At 42.8% G+C, this 19,590-nt stretch overlaps 1 pseudogene; it reads right to left on the reverse strand.

The window, feature by feature from the left end:
- Positions 1-10,248: 10,248 nt before the first annotated feature.
- LOC124790829 lies at positions 10,249-10,366 on the reverse strand (annotated as a pseudogene).
- Between the last annotated feature and the right edge of the window lie 9,224 nt (positions 10,367-19,590).

Raw genomic sequence — 19,590 nt, forward strand, 5'->3', positions numbered from 1 at the left:
GCGGTCTCTGTTCTCTGGCAGCTGACGCCGAGCTTCATGGGTAAAAGACAGTTTTAGTTAACTTTCAGTCTGCCATTACATGAGGGTGGATAAAATATCCTTGCACCATGCTACTGAGTAATTCAATGAGAAATTTATCATAAATAAAGGACTAAAGAGTTCTAATATTCTTTTAGCTTAATTACTCCACTGCTTGTAAACCCAGTTGCCTCACCAATAGGCTAGATGACAAGTGTGTCTTGGGGCAAGCTAAATAAAAATGTCTTTAGAATTTTCAGAATTCCAGTTACGATGAAAATATGTTTCTTAACACACTGAAAATAACAGGGAGCGAGGCTATAGAATCAAAAATCTTCACAGGCTGCAAGAAATATGTGGTAATTGTAAAGCTATCAGCAAAAAAAAAAAAAAAATTAGAATCAAGTAATACTGAACAATAAAAAATCTCATTGAAGGCGGTACAAGATGTGCTGAAAAACCTTTGGGAAAGTAAAACAGTGTCTTGCATTAAGAGGAATGTCTCTCCAGTATTTATTTACTCTGTTTTACTAAGTTACGGATCATATCTCCGGCTAAAATGCCATGTGGTCAATTAGTGTAGAAAGAATAAATAATAGTAAATATTCAGGGATAGGTCCACAGGGGTATCTTGATAAATAAAATGAAAAGTAAGGAATGAGGAGACCGGTAGCACTATTGTAGAAAGCCTGGCCTTTTTCTGCTTTCCTTGAAAGATGTGCTATCACTGACAGTCCCTCTCCCACGGTAAACAAATGCGAGGAAACATTTCAGCGGCATCCGGCCTCGTCTCTGTGCTGTGAGAAGGCAAACGACCCTGTGTGTTTTGCGGGTTGCCGGAGTCGTGCGGTTAGGGGAACACGTGGCCAGAGAGGGCGCGTGTGGTTGGAGGTCGGTGGGCAGAGCCGGCCAGCCACAGGAATCGGACAGAGCAGCCCTCATAAAGTATCGTCTAGTGTGGAACCTGAATCAGGTGTGATCGCGGCCTGGTGTGGCACAACACACGTTTCCAAGGTGTCCGCACATGATTATATCGTTCCAGTAAAAGCACAGGAATGACACAGCGAACTGAAACTTTTTTTAAGGATGGTTTTTTTGGTCAAATTGTCCTAGTATGTAACAAACTGTTGGTTACAATTGAAAAATCATCTAATTATTATCACGAATATGTCCATCTAGAAAGCACAGTCTCTCTAACAGAGGACATTATTGTGCAGTTGTATAATAATATTTGTTGTTGGTCTTGGTAACAACTACAAATTGAATTAAAAGAAGATAACTGATTATTTAACTTTAAGAAAACTTTTGTTGACAATGTTTATGCTCTTCACGGGTATACTGCTGGAAGTGATCATCTTTACTACACTATATTTCGGCGATCCATCTGGCCGCCATCTTCAGTGTCCATCGCTGAGTTCGCAATCACGCCAGAACTGAATAAAGTTAAAAAAAAAAACAGAATGAGGAGACATAATAGTAAAAAGAGGTTATAAAACGGTGACTATTTAAAACTGGTACATGGTGCAAAAGTTGTGAAGAAAACACAAAAAAATAACACTTAGGAAATAGACAGGCACATTTAAAAAACACGATAGTCTGGTCTCTGTTCGCAGCATTTAAAAAGGAGACGCACAACACTGAACACTCACGGAAAACACTGCACCATAGAATATGAAGGCATATGGGCATATGGGGGCGGGGGGAGACCCGGACAGATGAGGGGGAGGGGAGAAGTGGGTTAAGCGATAGAGGTAGAGGGCACAGAAAAACGGAGAGGAGCAGGGTGGACACGAGAAAGGAGTAGGGAACAGTGGAGGGAAAGAAAAAGGACTCGGGGAGAGAGAATGGAGTCATGGAGTGGGTAGGTGGAGAAAAAACCGGATGGAAGAAGGGGGATAAGGGGCGTAGGAAAAGGGCAGCGGGAGGGAGGGGGAGGTGGGATCATAATTGATAGGAGGGATAAATGGAGGGAGAGAGGGAATCATTTGGGAGCTGTAGTTGATGGAAGCCACCTCAGGAAAGGAGATTATGTATGTAGGGGGGGGGGGGGGGGCACAACGGTGAAGGCGCGGCAACCGGGAGGGGGGGGGCGGTTGGAGAGGAGAGGAGCAACCAGGGGATGAGGGGGATCAAGTCGGCGGGAGATGTAGAGGACGCGGCCATGTTCGAGGAAAATGAGCAGATGGGGGAAAGGAATCAGGTCATAGAGGATCTGCGTGAGGGACAGGAGGCATATATGGAAGGCGAGGTGGAGTGCGTGGCGCTTGAGGATCTGGAGGGACTTATAGGATTTGGGGGGGGACATCCAGGCAGGCACGGATTAAGGATTTGTAGGTGTGGAGGACTGTAGAGGGGTGCAACCCCCATGTCTGACCAGAGAGTAGTTTGAGGCAATTTTTAGGTCTTTTTCAGGCCTATATTGGACAGATTATTCGCACTGTTCATGACCGATGTGTGGAACGACGGCGTCACATACGTTTGTTACAGCCTGAAAAATCTGCCACCGCCGAACATTGTCTCAATGAAAGGCATAACACGTCGTTTGAAGAGACGGAAATTATTGCTCCGGCTTCTCGTTACTGAGATTGTGTGTGCAAGGAATCCATCAAAATACGATTATCTGATGGCATTGTTGATAGAGATAATGGTTTTCCTTTAAGCAAGATATGCAACCCTATTTTATCAGATATAAAACATCAACGGTCTGGTTTTCGACACACTACACCTTAATTTGCGATGTAATACTTTCACCAATTTCCACTGCCGGCGTCGTAGCAGTTCTTAACTTCGCAGGGGGCAGCTCTTCCGCTTCCCGCGCAGGCGCAGTGGCCTGTATCTGGGGTATAAAGGAGCCGCCGCTTCTAATTTTCTACCAGTTCCGGCGTGACTGTATACTCAGCGATTGCTCCTGATAAATGGCGGCCAGACAGATAGCCGAAATATCGCGTAGTGAAGGCGTTCCTATGCGGCAGTATAACCGTGAAGAGCATAAACATTTATGACACCGGGAAAAATCTACGGAATCACTACAATTTTGGCTTTTCTTTTTTTACATTTGATCGCTCATGTTTAACATAAAACTGTAATTAGATTTAAAAATATCACTGTTGGACCCTAGAAAATGTACAGGCACATGACACTTTCATAGTTAAATGGACATCAGACAAAATGCTGTAAGTAAAACTCATACTCATGTTTCATTTGTAGCGGCCTGTCCTTAGATCTACAAGCAAACTAAAATTGTAAATTTCCTGCAAACAAGTCCACTTCTGATATTTCAAATAAATAAAACGAATACATATAGCGAAATAAATATGAAATTTTGGTAGTTGCAAAGAAGAAGTTCAAATACCTTCAGTACTTTGCAAAACAAATTAAGGACGCTCTGAGCAAACAAATGCAGAACTATATTTCAGGATTTATTATTTATATTTGCAGTTTCTAAGGAATTAGTTTGAGATGTATAGGTTGAATGACAGAAGGCGAGTATTGTAAACAATTTAGAAGAGGAAAGTACGTTGGCCAGTACGTAGGTTGAATGACAGACGGCGAGTACTGGAAACAATGTAGAAGAGGAAAGTATAATGGCCAGTACACTAAATGAGAAGAGGCTGCTTGAAAAAGAATGCACTCGACGGAGTGTTTAACAAGAAGAAGGCGTCACTTATTGACGATATCGAAATAAGCGCTTCATATGCAGCTGCTAAATGAATGACAGAGCACCGAGAGGAAATGGAAACGCTGGATTTATGGGGATGGGCGGGTTTAATGGGCTGAATAGATTACCACCATCACATAACAGAAAAACGAGTAGTCTGTATCGTACGTTCTCTATGTACATATTTCGGTGAATAATGCTTCTTAACTCACTCAACACTTCTCTTCATACGCAGTTGGTTGCACAATGCTTGTACTCTTTACTTATAGACGCAAGTCTCCTGATGCTGATTTCAGAAGTCACCGTGGACGATACCGTAGTTAAATTTCGCTAATGTGACGAACACGTGTATTATAAATCTGTTTATGCCTTTCTTACTCTATGATATTCTTTTTACAGTGGGCTAGTACCATGGATCTGTGAAATAAAAGGTCACTGCGTAAAATTCAGTAAATCCTAACAACAAACGATGAAATGGCTTAAAAACAGAAACAAAATAACAAAAACGAGGAAGTAAAGCAGCCTACAGTCAAAATAGTGTTACGGTAAATACACTCTCAGATTAAGAAAAGTCGCACCACAAACGAATTATCCGAATAAGGCTGAAATCGGTAGATGTGAAGTAAATCTAGAGACAAACAAATGGTTACATTTTCAGAAAAATTGGATGACTTATTCAACAGAAGGAGCTTTACAAACTGATCCAATAAATAACGAGTTCGCCCATCTCTGGCCCTTTTGCAAGTAGTTATTCACCTTTTAATTGATTGATAACGTTGCCGGATCTTTTCCTGAGGTATATCCTACCAGATGACGATCTAGAAACCCAAAATCACGAGCTGGTAGGAGGGCCCCGCCCCTAATGCCCCAAACGTTCCCAGTTGGTGAGAGATCCGGCAACTTGATGTCAAAGGTAGGGTTCGGCAAAGCACGAGCAGTGAGAACCTTCGCAGTGTAGGCGGGAGCATTATCTTATTGAAATGTAACCTATGATGGCTTGACATAAATAGCAACGAAACGGATGTAGAATTTCGTAGACGTAGCACTGTTCTGTAAGGGTGTCGCAGGGGGCAACCAACGGGGTCCGGCTATGAAAAGAGACCATCACTTGTAGCTGTCACACCGTAGGCGGACGATAATGAGGGTGGTTTCCCACTACTGTCTAGAGCGTTACCAAGCACGTCTTCGCAGGTCTTCAGGTCTCAGTTCGAAGCTGGACTCATCACTGAAGACAGTTCTATTCCAATCAATGAGATTCCAAGCTCCAGGGCGATTACGTGTCGGGAGACGCCCCAGACAGCTGTGGAATACCAACCTAATTGTCACCCGCTAAACGGCTCATCAAAGAGGAGTGATGGTGTGGTGAGGATATTCTTTACATGGCAGCACCCATTTAATTGTCATCCACGACACCCCTACAACTCTGCTGTGCATCGACGATACTCTACGCTCTGTTTTGTTGCCCTACATGACAAGCCATCCTGGGCTCACATTTCAACAAGATAATGCAGGTCCGCACACAGCGAGAATGTCTATTGCTTGTCTTCGTGCTTGTCATCACAGCAGCTGAGACGAGTGTTCCACCTACCATCTTCGAAGGCTGCCATGGGTCTGATGATGGTCATGTGATATGACCGAAACCGGTCACCTATGTTCTTGTGACATACGTGGTGTGATCAAGACTGAATTTTAAAAAGAATAATCTCGAGGAGTTACTTCCTGCGAAACACAGATCTTATCCAGTCTACTTGAGGTTCCGTATGATCACAGGAATTTACTTTACACAGCAAACATTCATTTATTTTGTTCGTTCGTCCGCATATAGTCCGTCTGCTCTTTTCCTGTTTAGCTGGGCGTCGATCCAAACTTTCTCTGTGTGTTGCTACAACTGCGGTCTTCTGCCTTCGTTTTGAAACTGGTGTCAGAGCTGTGACAGGTGCAGCGTCCTAAAATGATGTTTCTGTTCGAGATTAACGTGGACATGGAACGGATGTCTCATCCCCTTCTATCATGTTTCTGTTCTTCCGCCCTGCAGGTGCTGTGGAACTTACAAACTCGTGTACAGCGGAACTGCTGGTACTACGTGACAGCACGTCGTCTGTAACTGAGAAATCTTCCTCCGATACTACTGACATCTTCCCTAAATACTGGGGTGGTACGCCTGGAGGTGTTTCACGACCGAACATAGCTCAACAACGTCTGTTGTTGATGGCACTGGAAAATTTGAATCTCCAACTAGATTATTTGATATTCTCAGTTTTCAAATCTGTGAGTAGGGCAGACCAGGGCATGTTTAGCCAGAGCCCTTTTCTTGCTAACCAATCTTGCTAGAACGCTACCGACAATGGAAAATTAGTAATGCAGTTATGAGGACTCTCTCAAACTTCGCGGCATCAGCTGAATGAACGTCTTAGAGCGAATACCATGTTAACATTGTTGTGCAAGGCGAGCAAATTTTGTCACTCAACCATCAAATGTCCTAAGGAGCATATACCGGGTGATCAAAAAGTCAGTATAAATTTGAAAACTGAATAAATCACAGAGTAATGTAGACAGAGAGGTACAAATTGACACACATGCTTGGAATGACATGGGGTTTGTTAGAACCAAACAAATACAAAAGTTCAAAAAATATCCGACAGATGGCGCTTCATCTGATCAGAATAGTAATAATTAGCATAAGAAAGTAAGACAAAGCAAAGATGATGTTTTTTACAGGAAATGCTCAAAATGTCCACCATCATTCCTCAACAATAGCTGTAGTAGAGGAATAATGTTGTGAACAGCACTGTAAAGCATGTACGGAGCCATGGTGAGGCATTGGCATCGGATGTTGACTTTCAGCATCTCTAGAGATGTTGGTCGATCACGATACACTTGAAACTTCAGGTAACCCCAAAGCCAATAATCGCACGGACTGAGGTCTGGGGACTTGGGAGGCCAAGCATGACGAAAGTGGCGGCTGAGCAACGATCATCACCAAACGACGCGCGCAAGAGATCTTTCACGCGCCATCTGTCGGACATTTTGTGAATTTTGTTTTTCATTTGGTTCTAATAAAACCCCATGTCATTCCAAGCATGTGTGTCAATTTTTATCTCTCTATCTGCATTATTAAGTTGTTTATGAAGTTTTCAAATTTATACTGACATTTTGATCACCCTGTATTTTTGAAATGAGAATAGATAATTATGTGTTCGTTAAAGGGAGATTCTTCTATTTTACGAGGTCCATTCGTATAATTTGAAAACTTGAAAATTATTGCTGTAGTTTCCAAAACAATTCAAATATGGTGATAGAGCACCCTTGCGCATCCCTGTTGGTGTACGTTGACGCTCTACTTCGCATTGACATCCTGACACCGCAGTCAAGGAAGTTCTAAGACGACAACACTTTCAAACACAATATATACATATATTAAAAAAATGAAGACACAGGCAACGAAAGATAAAAGCTGCTAAAAAAGGTTATTCGAAATTAATGAATCTCAAGCGCTAACAATCCTTTGTGAGCAAGGGCCGCTAAGGGCAAGCAAAAACATAGAAAATGTGGACAGACCTGCTTCTGATGTCTTCATTAGTGTTTTGCCCAACATGTTACCTCCTGTAGTTTCCTGTCTCCTGACATATTCTTCAGAGCATGTAATTTACGCCACCCTTTATGTCGCCTATTGGTCTCATCTCACTAACTCATTCTTTAATAACGCCTGTTAGCAATCATTCCCGTCTCAAAGAAGGTCCCATTCAGTTCTCCATCCTTTCTCTGATTAAGACGATGAAATTTGTCTTGTCTTTACTGCTCGAAAAAAATACTGCGAACGAAAAAGAAAACAAGAAAGGGTCCTGCGTCATCGGCCTAAAAGTTGGCTCACGACGACTGTGCCGCGGGAAACACATTACTTTTTTGTGTGCATAGCCAGAAACTCATACAGTGATGAGGAACAGGTCATACATTGCTTACAGGTGAATAGGCAACTTCCTAGAAGATTAAAACTATGTGCCGGAACGAGACTCGAACTCCGGACCTTTGCTTTTCGCGGGCAAGTGCTCTACAAACTGAGCTACCGAAGCACGACGTCACGACCCGTCCTCAAAACTTTAATTCCGACAGTACCTCGTCTCCTACCTTCCAAACTTCACAGAAGCTCTTCTGCGAACTTTAAAGAACTAACACGTCTGGAAGAATGGATATTGCGGAGACATGGCTTAACCACAGCCTGGGGGATGTATCCAGGTGAATAGGCCTCCAACAATAAAACTTCTATATAGGTCACATTATGCTAACGGATGGAAGTTACCGAATATTTTAAATTGGCAGTAGAATTTTTGTGTATTACCATGATATTTGGTGTATGTTAGTCTTAAATTGTATAATTCATATTTTCAGAATTTTAGTGGTGTATTTTGCTTACTGATCACTATATTCTGTGATATGTACGAATGTGCTCCCATATGTGTGTAAACTTGCCTCATACCTGGGGCACGTTTATGCACTCGACTTGAGCATGTACAAAATTATTTTGTAGTCTTAAATGTAATGTTGAATCAGAAGCATATATACTAAACTATTCTTTAATAATCATGTTAAAAGAATCAACAATTTTAAACACTATAAATCTTACCAAAAAATGTAAAAAAATTCTTGTATAAAATTCGCGTAAATTTGCCCGGTCCCCCGTACATATATCAGTTGCAGCATACGTTTGTGATATCTTCACCACCGTGAAAAGTACTCCTTCTGAGACTCTTCTCGTTCAACAACGAGAAAAAGCAACCCACGGTGAAGGTTCAGCTTTCCTGACACTTTCACGTCACAAAACTAACTCTTTGATGATGTACACCTCAGCGTGACACTTTCTCTTGCCTAAATGTAAAATTATCCATCTTACCTCTGTAACCATCTTCCCCACATTCACTCTAAACACAGTGAATTACAGAAAACCCATAACACGCATGTAAACCACTGAAAACAATAATTTGTTTTTTCTTTAACATTCGCTAACCAGAGTGAGAATCGTTAGTCAAACGTAAAGAATATTGTCCATATGATCTCGTGTTTCTCATCAGTTGACTGCGATGAATGGTGTCGATAGCCTTTTTGAAATAGCGAACTAGTTTTACGAACTGGAATGCATAAAACAGTATGTTTCTAGTGTTACGGATGTTACGCAGGTTGTTAATCTAAAATCTCCTCTCGTCTCTCTCGTTCTACCGATTGGACGCAACGCATTTCCCACACTCTCCTGACTCAACCGCTAATTGCCACTAGTTTCAGTATCACAGTAATCACAGTCTTAATTTCACGACAGAATAGAAACGGTTGTACGTTAAACGCAGACGCGTTCTTGTTTGCTGTGTATGATGTTTATCGAGTTAATTAGTAAGTTTAACTACAATAATGAGCTTAGATTGGATGAGCTTTAACTGAGTGATTCAGTTACGGCTTGTTTTGTATGTTCAACAAGTGGAATTTCCAATAAATGTCTGCATTCGAGTAACAGAAACATTTAGATAACTATTATGTACTTCGTCAGTGTGTAAAGGGGGAAAGAAATATAACCTAAAACGCCGTTAACGATGTAGGATAACATGATTACTGCCACAGCTTAAAGACACCCATTTCGGAAAAGTAGAGCCCAGATGAAAGATATGTTTCACGAATTATTACTATCACTTACTCAAGGGAATGCCATGGTGTTTAAACCACACGAGAGAACTGCGGATCCTGGGGAAATCAAACAGCTATATTTCTCTTATACTTTAAGTACTACTATAGAAAGGCTGTGTTGGTTAGTATTAAAAGAGCAGGTCAGCCAGCCATCATGCTCGCACATTCCCTTCTGTGTGGTTGCACCAGCGGTATGACTGTCTGTAAAAGACATCCACCATACCAACGTCCACGGGTTCATAGAGGCTACTGTTTTGTGTTACACAGGAATCCTCTTGCATGTGACTTGTTGTATCCTTATTGATATGGCGCAACTGTATAGTTCATGAAATTTGTTTATAGAGATGATAGGACAGATCATTATTAACCATCTCAAATTTAACTATTGTTCCTTAGTATGCAGTCTTTACCAATTTGTTTTAGCTATATAAAAACAGGAAAGATTATTAGAGTATAGTATCCTGTCGATACATATCGTTAGAAATGGATCACATACTAGATAGAAAAATGATGTTCGAGAGAATCGGTCTTATCGTTTTTCAAATCAGTCCGTCATGCACCATAACTAAAGTATGCTAGCTTTAGTCTGGGTGACCAGACGTGGCTATCAAGGCAAATACAGTCAGTTCCACAAGAAAGTGTATGCCATTATCTGTATGAAATAAAAGACACCATTATAAAAATATGTTTACTTAAAACTCCGTCCGTACGGGCCTTAGAATACCCAACGGTACTTACCGGCCGTGTCATTCTCTCAGCCCAGGGGCGACACTGGATGCGGATACGGATGGGCATGTGGTCAGCATACGGCTGTCCTGGCCGTTGTCAGTTTTCGTGACCGGAGCCACTACTTTTCAGTGAAGTAGCTTCTCAGTTCGCCGCACAGTGGCTGAATGCAACCCGCTTGCCAACAGCGCTCAGCCGCCCGGACGGTCACACATCCAAGTGCTAGCCCAGCCCGACAGCGCTTAACTTCGGTGGTCTGACGGGGACCGGTTTTACCACTGCGGTAAAGCCGTTGGCTTATGTTTACTTGAAGATACATATTATTAGCAACTGAATATTACCTAATAATTAATCCAATCGCCCCCATTATCGATTATACCTTGGAATCTTTTAGGCATGCTTTTCACGAGATTTTCTGCACAATCTCTCGGTAACGATCTCCGTATCGTGCCTTTTTGATATGACGAAAGACAACTGCTTCAAAGTATATATTGGCTTTCCTTTAAGCTTCATCTTAATATACGACCAAAATTTCGATCGGATTTGCATCCGGAGACATTCCAGGCCAATCCATCATGGGCACCCCGTTGTAATGTTTCCACACTGCACAGAGACGGCTCCGATGTTTCGGATCACTATCCTCTTGAAGTACCCAGTTTGCATCGTTCGAACCAAATAGGTATTTAAAGGATCTCAGAAGGCTTTTTTGATAAGCATGTACATATAAATATAAATATAAGTAAGTGACGCTTCAGATATTTTGCACTCATTTTAAAGTACAATCGACAAAACTAAATATTCAACTCTCACACGTGTTATCTATGTACTGTGCAAAAACGTAATTATTACAGATTCGAGACCACTACCAGAGATATCACTGCGAGCGTTACATTTTAAATTATACCGTACACTTTCTTGTAGAACTGACTGTACACGTCCAATCAGCTGTCTCGCTTTATAAGGAAAAAATGATTCGGAGACTGACGTATGCAGTGCCATTATTCCCAATCATTATTGAAGAAAGTCAGAAAAGATGTTCTGGTGCTCTCTCTTTTCTTGACTAAGCTTCCGACGTTGGCTTGTGCAGTGAGGACCTGCTTTTTAGTAAACAACTATACAAACCCTACAGGTATGATCAGTGAGTTCAACTATGTATAATGTAATGCCACGAAAGTATCTTATAAACACAAATATTGACTGGTTTGTAGTACTGCTAATGCGTGACTGAATCGTATTTTACGTCATCTTTGGTGGCAGTAGCAATTCGAACGCGGCAACGGGGCACTAATTTACAGCCAGTGTAAAATTCCTCTTTGAGCGAGCGTGTGCTGCTACACGCGTCGAGACCGGCCACAAAAGCCGCTTGGCGGGAAACATGGCCGCTGCAAAGTGCATTATTTGTAAACATTTTGTTCATTAAGTTATGACATCATTGCGGCGTCACAAAAAACAGAGGGTTCGGGGGGGGGGGGGGGCAGACTGATGGAGGGTGGGGAGAGGGAGGAGGAATGGGGTGTAGGGGAGCCAGGCGGTAAATCTGTTATTCTGTGGCAGCGTTCGGCAATAAATGTGATTAACAATAATTAATTTTATGACTGCCGGCCTTACATCACTCGCCGGCCGTGCGCTGGCCAGCAGGGCATACAAACGGCGACCGCAGCGCTGCAGCGGCTCGCGCGGTGATTATTCATAAGTGACGGCGAGCGGCGGCATTGCTAATGACGTCAGCGGAGCCGGGCCTAGTGAAGGAGGCGGGCGCAGGGGCGGATCCAACCAACCACTGGGCTCTTTATTCCGTTGCTGCAGGTTCTCAGCTCTGTTCCCCGAATTCAAAAACAAAACAAAAAAACAAGACAATTTATATTTAATCGCTCGCTTGCCGGCACCTACTTTTATACTGGTCGAAAACCAGGACTCGAGCTAAGAATTTTCACAGTTCGTGTTGGGGTGAGAGTTTACTCAGACCTCCGTATTGGGTAACAACTAATGATGAAACTATTAACAAAACGGTAACACGAAACTAAACGTTTTCCCCTCAGCACAATAAAAAAATGTCACATTTGTTAAAGCTCCTTCTTATGCTCAAAAAATAAACAACATTTTTTCAAGTGGCTATATAGGCGCAAACAGTAATACAAAGGCATAATTTGGTACAGCATAGCACCCATATGTCAAGGCATTGGAACTGAGTTTTTAACTCATTACATTTAATATTTACAAACGGCTAGCTACTACAGGTTCATACCTGCGTAATATTACATTTCAGTTTTTCTGTTGTATGAAAAGGATGTTACAAATATCTCTATACACATTAATTACTGTTCGATACACATCACACACGCAGCATCAAATACAGGGTAACAATTATTGTACTATATAAAAAAATCGTCATAAGTTCTGAATGATTTGCCTTAGGACGTTGAAACTACACTGTTGGCCGGAGGGCAAGTTGAGAATTATTATACACATGCATGGTTTAGTTTAGCGAAGAAGCACACTTTCATTTGGGTGGGTTCTTTGATAAGCAAAGCTGGCGTATTTGGGGAACTGAGAATCCGCATTTCGCCATCGAGAAGGCTTATCACTAAACGGGTGACTGTGTGGTGTGCAATGTCCAGTTATGAAATAATCGGTGCGATATTCCTTGATGGCACGGTCACTACCGAACTCCCTGAAGGTTTTAGATGATTTCATCTCCGTTATCAAAAGTGACCCTGATTTCGACAAGGTGTGGTTCATGCAAGACGGAGCTCGACGCCGTCGGAGCAGGAGAGTGTTTTATGTCCTGGAGACGCAATTTAGGGACCCCATTCTGGCTCTGGGATACCCAGAGGCTACTGGCGTGAGCCCCGATTAGCCGCCATATTCTCCGGATATGAACACACGCGACTCCTTTTTCTGGTGCTATATTAAAGACTACGTGTACAGCGATAATGTCAAAACCATTGCCGAGCTAAAAGCACCCATTCAGGAGGTCATTCTCAGCATCGATGTTCCGACACTTGAGCGAGTCTTCGCCAATGATGGCAGGTATATTGAAAATGTCCTAACCTAATTCCGAATATCTGTAGTGACATTTACGTGTTGAATAAAGTGTGTGCGCGCCGTAGTATGTAGCTAATTTACGTTTTTTTCATATAGTTCAATAATCGTCACCCCGTATTTTATAAAAAGTGCCGTAAACAGCGGCGTGAGTAGGTTAACCACGCACGATGTAAACATCGCCATATGCAGAGAGTTGGGGAAAACGTTGTGACGATTCTGTTTTTTTTTCTAACTCTTATGATGAAGTTGTGTGCAGAAGGCTAACCAAAGGCTTCGTTTTATTATCAGGACATTTAGAAAATGTAACAGACCTACTAAGGAGAGTCCCTACATGACGCTTGTCAGTCCTCTTTTAGAATACTGCTGCGCGTTGTGGAATCCTTTCCAGGTAGGAGTGACGGAGTACATCGAAAATTTTCAAAGAAAGGCAGCAAGTTTTCTATTATCGCGAAATATGGGAGAGAGTATCACACAAATGATACGGGATTTGGGTTGGAAATCATTAAAAGAAAGGCGTTTTTCGTTGCGACGGAATCTTCTCACGAAATTCCAACCACCAACTTTCTCCTCCGAAAGCGAAAATATTTTGTTGGCACCGAGCTACATAGAGCGGAACGATCACCACGATAAAATAATGGAAATCAGAGGTCATACGGAAAGATATAGGTGTTCATTCTTTCCGCGCGCTATACGAGTTTGGAATAATAGAGAATTGTGAAGGAGGTTCGATGAACCCTCTGCCAGGCACTTAAATGTGATTTGCAGAGTATCCAAGTATCCATATAGATGCAGATGTAGAAGTAGACGTCGCAGGGAAAACAAATACCGTTCGCAATGACGTAGACACGTGATGTATCCATTGTGCGGTAAACCATTGTGTACGCACTACTAGTCTTGTAGTTACTCGTATTAGCGAGTCATATATGACGGGTATTTTGTCACACAATGAAGGTCGACCGACGAGCGAAGAGACAATTACACTTCAATCCAGCCCAATGCCGTTATGAAGTCAGTGTAAAGTTGGCAGCTTAGTATTTTTTTGCTGGTAACCTGTGACACTCGCCTGCACTGTTCGTGACTTTTAAGACCTCACCAGCAACAATGACAGGCGGCGCCAACAGGCTATGGCGTGTAGGCGCAAGTGTCGCTGTGAAGTGTGCTGCGCGGGAGGATTTCGCGTGACGGGCGGCAGTTGGCGAGTTGCGCCGGCGGCTAAACATTTGAGCAGAGTGGCGGAGTGACTGCGGGGTGCGGTGGAGGGACGAAGTGAGCTGCTGAGGGGGTGGGCCCGGTAACTCGGACAAGGAGTTAGCGACGCTCACGGGCGGACCTGTTGCCCGTCGACAGGGACACTCCTCAGCGCCGGGCGACGCGACGACGACGCCGCTGTCCCGCAAGAGGGATGCTTGTTGACAAGTGACTCGGTGGTCTCGGCGCCCAGATTGACAGGACGTCGCCACAGTGCTTAGCCTTACACCTTAGCCACCTATTGCTTTGACATTGTGCTTCCCTGACCCTGCGGATCTATACAGTTTGTTTTAGAAGGAATAGTAAATGACTTAGGAGGTAACAGTACAGGCTAATAGGAATCTTAACTGGTTAGAAAGGTACAGCCGGTGACAAATATAAATTCTAATTATGAGTGTCGTTAATTTTACCCCATCAATTACGCTTTCTGTATTTACACATCGCAACTCAATTAAAAATCTCACATTTTCGAAACCTTGCAATTGCCACCCATTGCGACGCACAAGTATGAAATTTCACTCAAAGGTGCCTACAAGCTTCATCTGTAATGGTGCAAAGGCGTGGGGTCCTGGAACGTTACCCTCGGGCTTGGAAACTCTTGAAATGAGGAAAAAAGGCCACAATTCAGAAGTTCATGTGAGGAATAATGTGAATTAATGACGTCAAATTCGCACCAAATTTCACCACAATTCACCACACAGCCGCCGTGGACGTATCAAGTGATGGAAAGATCAGCATACCCTTTACTACCCAAATTTCATCCCTCCTTTTGACACCCCTCCCATGGAGGTAGAACAGTGACGCCGAATGTTGACATAACGGGGTTTCCTTTTTGGCAACCTTCGACGCAGCTGAAATCTTCTCTATCACTGCACCCATCTCTAAGCTCATCGTGGGCCAGCAACACCATCAAATGTGATTCTAGCCTTTTGGAGTGCAAAGCGATAGCACGTTAGGCTCTGTTCTATAGGGTGGAACCACTAGGGTCCACACAAAACCATTCGACGAAATTTGAAAGCGTTCCGAAGCAGCAAAGGATCCATATACTTTTTCAAATGGTTCAAATGGCTCTGAGCACTATGGGACTTAACATCCGAGGTCATCAGTCCCCTAGAACTTAGAACTACTTAAACCTAACTACCCTAAAGACATCACACGCCGCGCGGGATTAGCCGAGCGGTCTAGGGCACTGCAGTCATGGACTGTGCGGCTGGTCCTGGCTGATGTTCAAGTCCTCCCTCCTTAGGATAATTTAGATTAAGTAGTGTGTAAGGTTAGCAGTTAAGTCCCATAAGATTTCATACACATTTTTTTGACATCACACACATCCATACCCGAGGCACGATGTGAACCTGCGACCGTAGCGGTCTCGCGGTTGTAGACTGAAGCGCCTAGAACCACTCCGGCCAGCTATGCTTTTTCAGCCATCCTGTTTCGCTATCTCCTGCACAGTGATCCCGGAGGGAAGCGAATTTGACACATAAGTGAATGAAAGGGCAAAGGGCTTCTCTACCCCCAGTTCGGCAACATCACAGTGCCAACTAGCCGTCTTTATTAAGCACCATGAAAATTCATCTGTGCGGAGACAACCTGTGATAGGGTCCTAGGCGCTTGCAGATAGGAAACCTGTTTGACACCAATCAGATTCTACATGCCTCCTATCTAGAGCAAGAGCAGCAACGTAGGCTCTTAGGATTCGCATCACTGGTTGTCTCTATAATGGTACATTTTAAGATGGTCAACAAAGGGGAACGGCTGGCAACGAAGTTGTTGCTGAACTGTATCGAGTTGGAAGGAGTCTTCACCGTTTTGAAAGGTCCCTAGTTTCTCCAACAAGTGCACCAGAGGAAAACAATTGTCTCACTGCACTCAAAACATTAAATCCCGTTCCTGGCCCACAATGTTCTTAGAGATCAGTTGAACTGTCTGGTGGAGAGGGAGTGTCAGCAGTGTCAGAGACTATCAAGAATACCGTGCTGCTGCTCATCGCTCTGTGAAGTGGTGGTTCCATTGGCTCCCTTTATACTACCTCCTGAGGCCTTCTCGTGTCGATTCTCAGCGGCGGTACGTCTGAAATCTTTTCCTTGGCTACCCATAAAATAACCTCGTGATTTCAACTGTGGGCGTCCCGTTTATGACCTCCATTGCAGAGACGTCAAGAGAAGGGATGAAATGTGGATAAGAGAGAGTATGACGACCTTACCATTGTGCTAGACGTCCACGGTGGCTTTAGGCAGAATTGTCTTGAAATTTTGTGCAAATGTGACATCATCAATCCACCTTACAGCTTACCTGACAATTTGGCACTCTTTTTGTGTGTGTCGGCACCTTGCTGTTTCAGGTATCACCAAACCCAAGGCTACCATCGCAGGGCACCACGCTTTTACACCATTGCAGAAAAAGGTTGTAGACCACTTTGAGACATATATTAAACTTACGGTATGACTCGCAATTGGAGACAATAGTGGGGATTTTTGAGAAACTAATGTGTGGAGTATTTGCAGATTGTGATTTAGCTGATATTGTATTTGTGTGCACGTCTTGTAATGGAAATAGTGCATATAGAGAACTCGATAGACGATTTCTTGTTGTTGAAATTTTATCGTTGGCTAGTTACAAATCGCTCGAGTAATACCATTAATACTCTTTACTGCTGAAGCGACTTCCATTCGTGACTGTATCAGAAGCACTGGTACCTCACAGCGGTAGATTGGCAGAAACCAACATGCCTTCGTGAAGACACATTTTCAGGAACACTTCTCTGCAACTATGAGGTACGACGGACTATAAATTGACTGGGCCTCTTCTGTTACTGGATAGTGGAACAGGGTTCCTTTGTCTAGAGTTTCCTGAAAACGGCGTTACTGGAAGAGGTTCCTCCAGCTACAAGGACAGATGTGTTCTTCCAGTATGACTAGGACGCAAGGCATTCTAGTCGGCAGGTGACACATCGTTTAAACCTAACATTCTCCAGAAGATGGATCGGCAGAAATCATCACATTTCTTGGCCATCAACGTCCACGAAATGTACCTCTTTAGGTCTGTGCCTCTAGTAGTGGTTTACAGGTAAAGTCAACCGGATGAATATAAACACAAGAGACGAATTGGATTGTGAATAGTACTGTACTTACAAAAGAAAACAAAGACGACGCTAGAAAAGCTACACCTAATGTCAAAATAAATCAAAAGTTGGATCACTTTGTAGGTGAGATTTATAAAAATCAATTTTAAACTTAATCACATGCTTTTAATTAGCACCTTTTGTGAGAATCTGCGTTACGTTCAAATAAATGTAACTTCCTGGCCAACGAAAATTGGAAGTGTTACGTGAATTATTTTGTTTCAATTAGTGTATCATGCCATCTCATCTGCTTGGATAGTGTTGTGTGATAAGGCACTGCTTACGAGATAGGGACGTACTCCAGGCCTGGATGGAATCCACCTATAGTATTAACGATCCCTTAAACTAATCACTTCATTAATGGTATCTATAATGAAATAAACCAGCATCTTAATCGCATTCAGGTACGTGACCTCTTTAAGAAAATCAGCAGCATCACAGGTGAATTTAATCCTCGTAGGTAGGTGGTAGATGACGAGAAGGGTAACCCTATTGGAGACAAGGAAGATGTTTTTGCTAGGTGAAAACATTACTATGAAAAGCTGTACTCTGGAATTAACAACAGTTCGGACAATCAAGCAGTTGAGCAACTTACTTTGGAACCTACAATTTTACACAGTCAAATAGAGAATATGATTCAACATCTGAACAATTATAAAGCCCCTGGTGTAGAGGGTATATATGGAGAAATGATCAAAGAAATGGGACAGGAAGGTATTGATGTGCTGCATTCATTGTGTAAAATAATATGGGAAACTGGGGAGTGGCCGGATGACTGGTCAAAGTCTCTCTTCAAACCCTTACACAATAAAGTTTCTATCAGGAGCTGCTTCAACTACGAACTATTGGTCTACAACCTGAACCAACGTTTGAAGTCGTTCATTCAGCCTCACATATCCACAGAACAAGTAGATTTTTTTTGAAGGGAAAGAAAGTTTTGAACAGATCCTCAACGTAAGACAAATAATAGAAAAATCGCGAGAGTTGTGTCCTCCTCATCGGCTTCCTTGACTGTAGGAAAAACTTTGACTGTGGTGTCTGGGAAAAGATATGGCAGTTGCTTGAAGAGAACAGTGTCCCACCCCACTTGATAGCATTGATCAAAAGTCTATACAATAATCACTTCGCATTTGTAAAGGCGAGTGCTGGCACGTCTGATTCCTTCAGAGTATCAAAATGTGTGAGACAGGGTTGTGCCCTATCCCCACAACTGTACAACGTATATGCAGAACATGTCATTAGGAAAGCTCTTGATGGTTGGATCAAAGGCATCTCAATTGGTGGGAGAACTATCAACAACCTCCGTTTTAATGATGACACTGTGCTTTTAGCCAACAGCGAAGATGAACTTGCTGAGCTACTAAGAAGAATAAAGGACATTAGTCTAGCTTATGGATTAGAAATCAACCTCAGCAAGTCCAAACTCATGATAACTGATCGAGAAGAACCGATCCAGCTCACAGGTCGATTAAAGGAACTGGAAGTCGTGCATTCCCTCATCTATCTTGGGTCAACCATCTGCAGCACGGGAAGTTGTGAAGATGAGATAAGACACGGATCACGCTAGGGCGTTTAGCTATGAAGAATATCACCAAGTTGTGGCAGAGCAGAGCAATAACCAACAGCACAAAGCTCCGGCTATTTGAAACACTCGTGTTTTCTGTCTTCTTTTATGGTTGCGAAACATGGACACTCAAGCCGAGAGACAAGCAGCGCATTGATGCGTTTGAGCTTTGTTGCTGGCATAGGATGCTATGCATAAAATGGACCTGGGCTAGTCCACTTTTGGTGTCCTTGCTTCGTCTGTCATCTGCTATTTTCCTTACAAGGTAACATAATTTTTTAACCTCTTCCACGTGGTGGTCCTCAGTTTTGATATTTAATTTATCATTTCTGCTACTCCTCATTACTGTAGTCTTTAACATTTACGGAATACTCCGTTGGAGTTAGGAGGGAAGAGATACACAAAAACTTAAATAGACAATACTGACGTTCCACAAACGTATTTATTTAACAGTTCGCTATGAACTGGATTTCGGATTTCTTCGGCGTCCTCAGACTTAAAACGCTAAACAAGTAATCTACACGACATAAGAGAGAGTTCATA

This window comes from Schistocerca piceifrons, chromosome 3 (genome assembly GCF_021461385.2).
Source record: "Schistocerca piceifrons isolate TAMUIC-IGC-003096 chromosome 3, iqSchPice1.1, whole genome shotgun sequence".
In the NCBI taxonomy this organism is placed as follows: Eukaryota; Metazoa; Arthropoda; class Insecta; order Orthoptera; family Acrididae; genus Schistocerca; species Schistocerca piceifrons.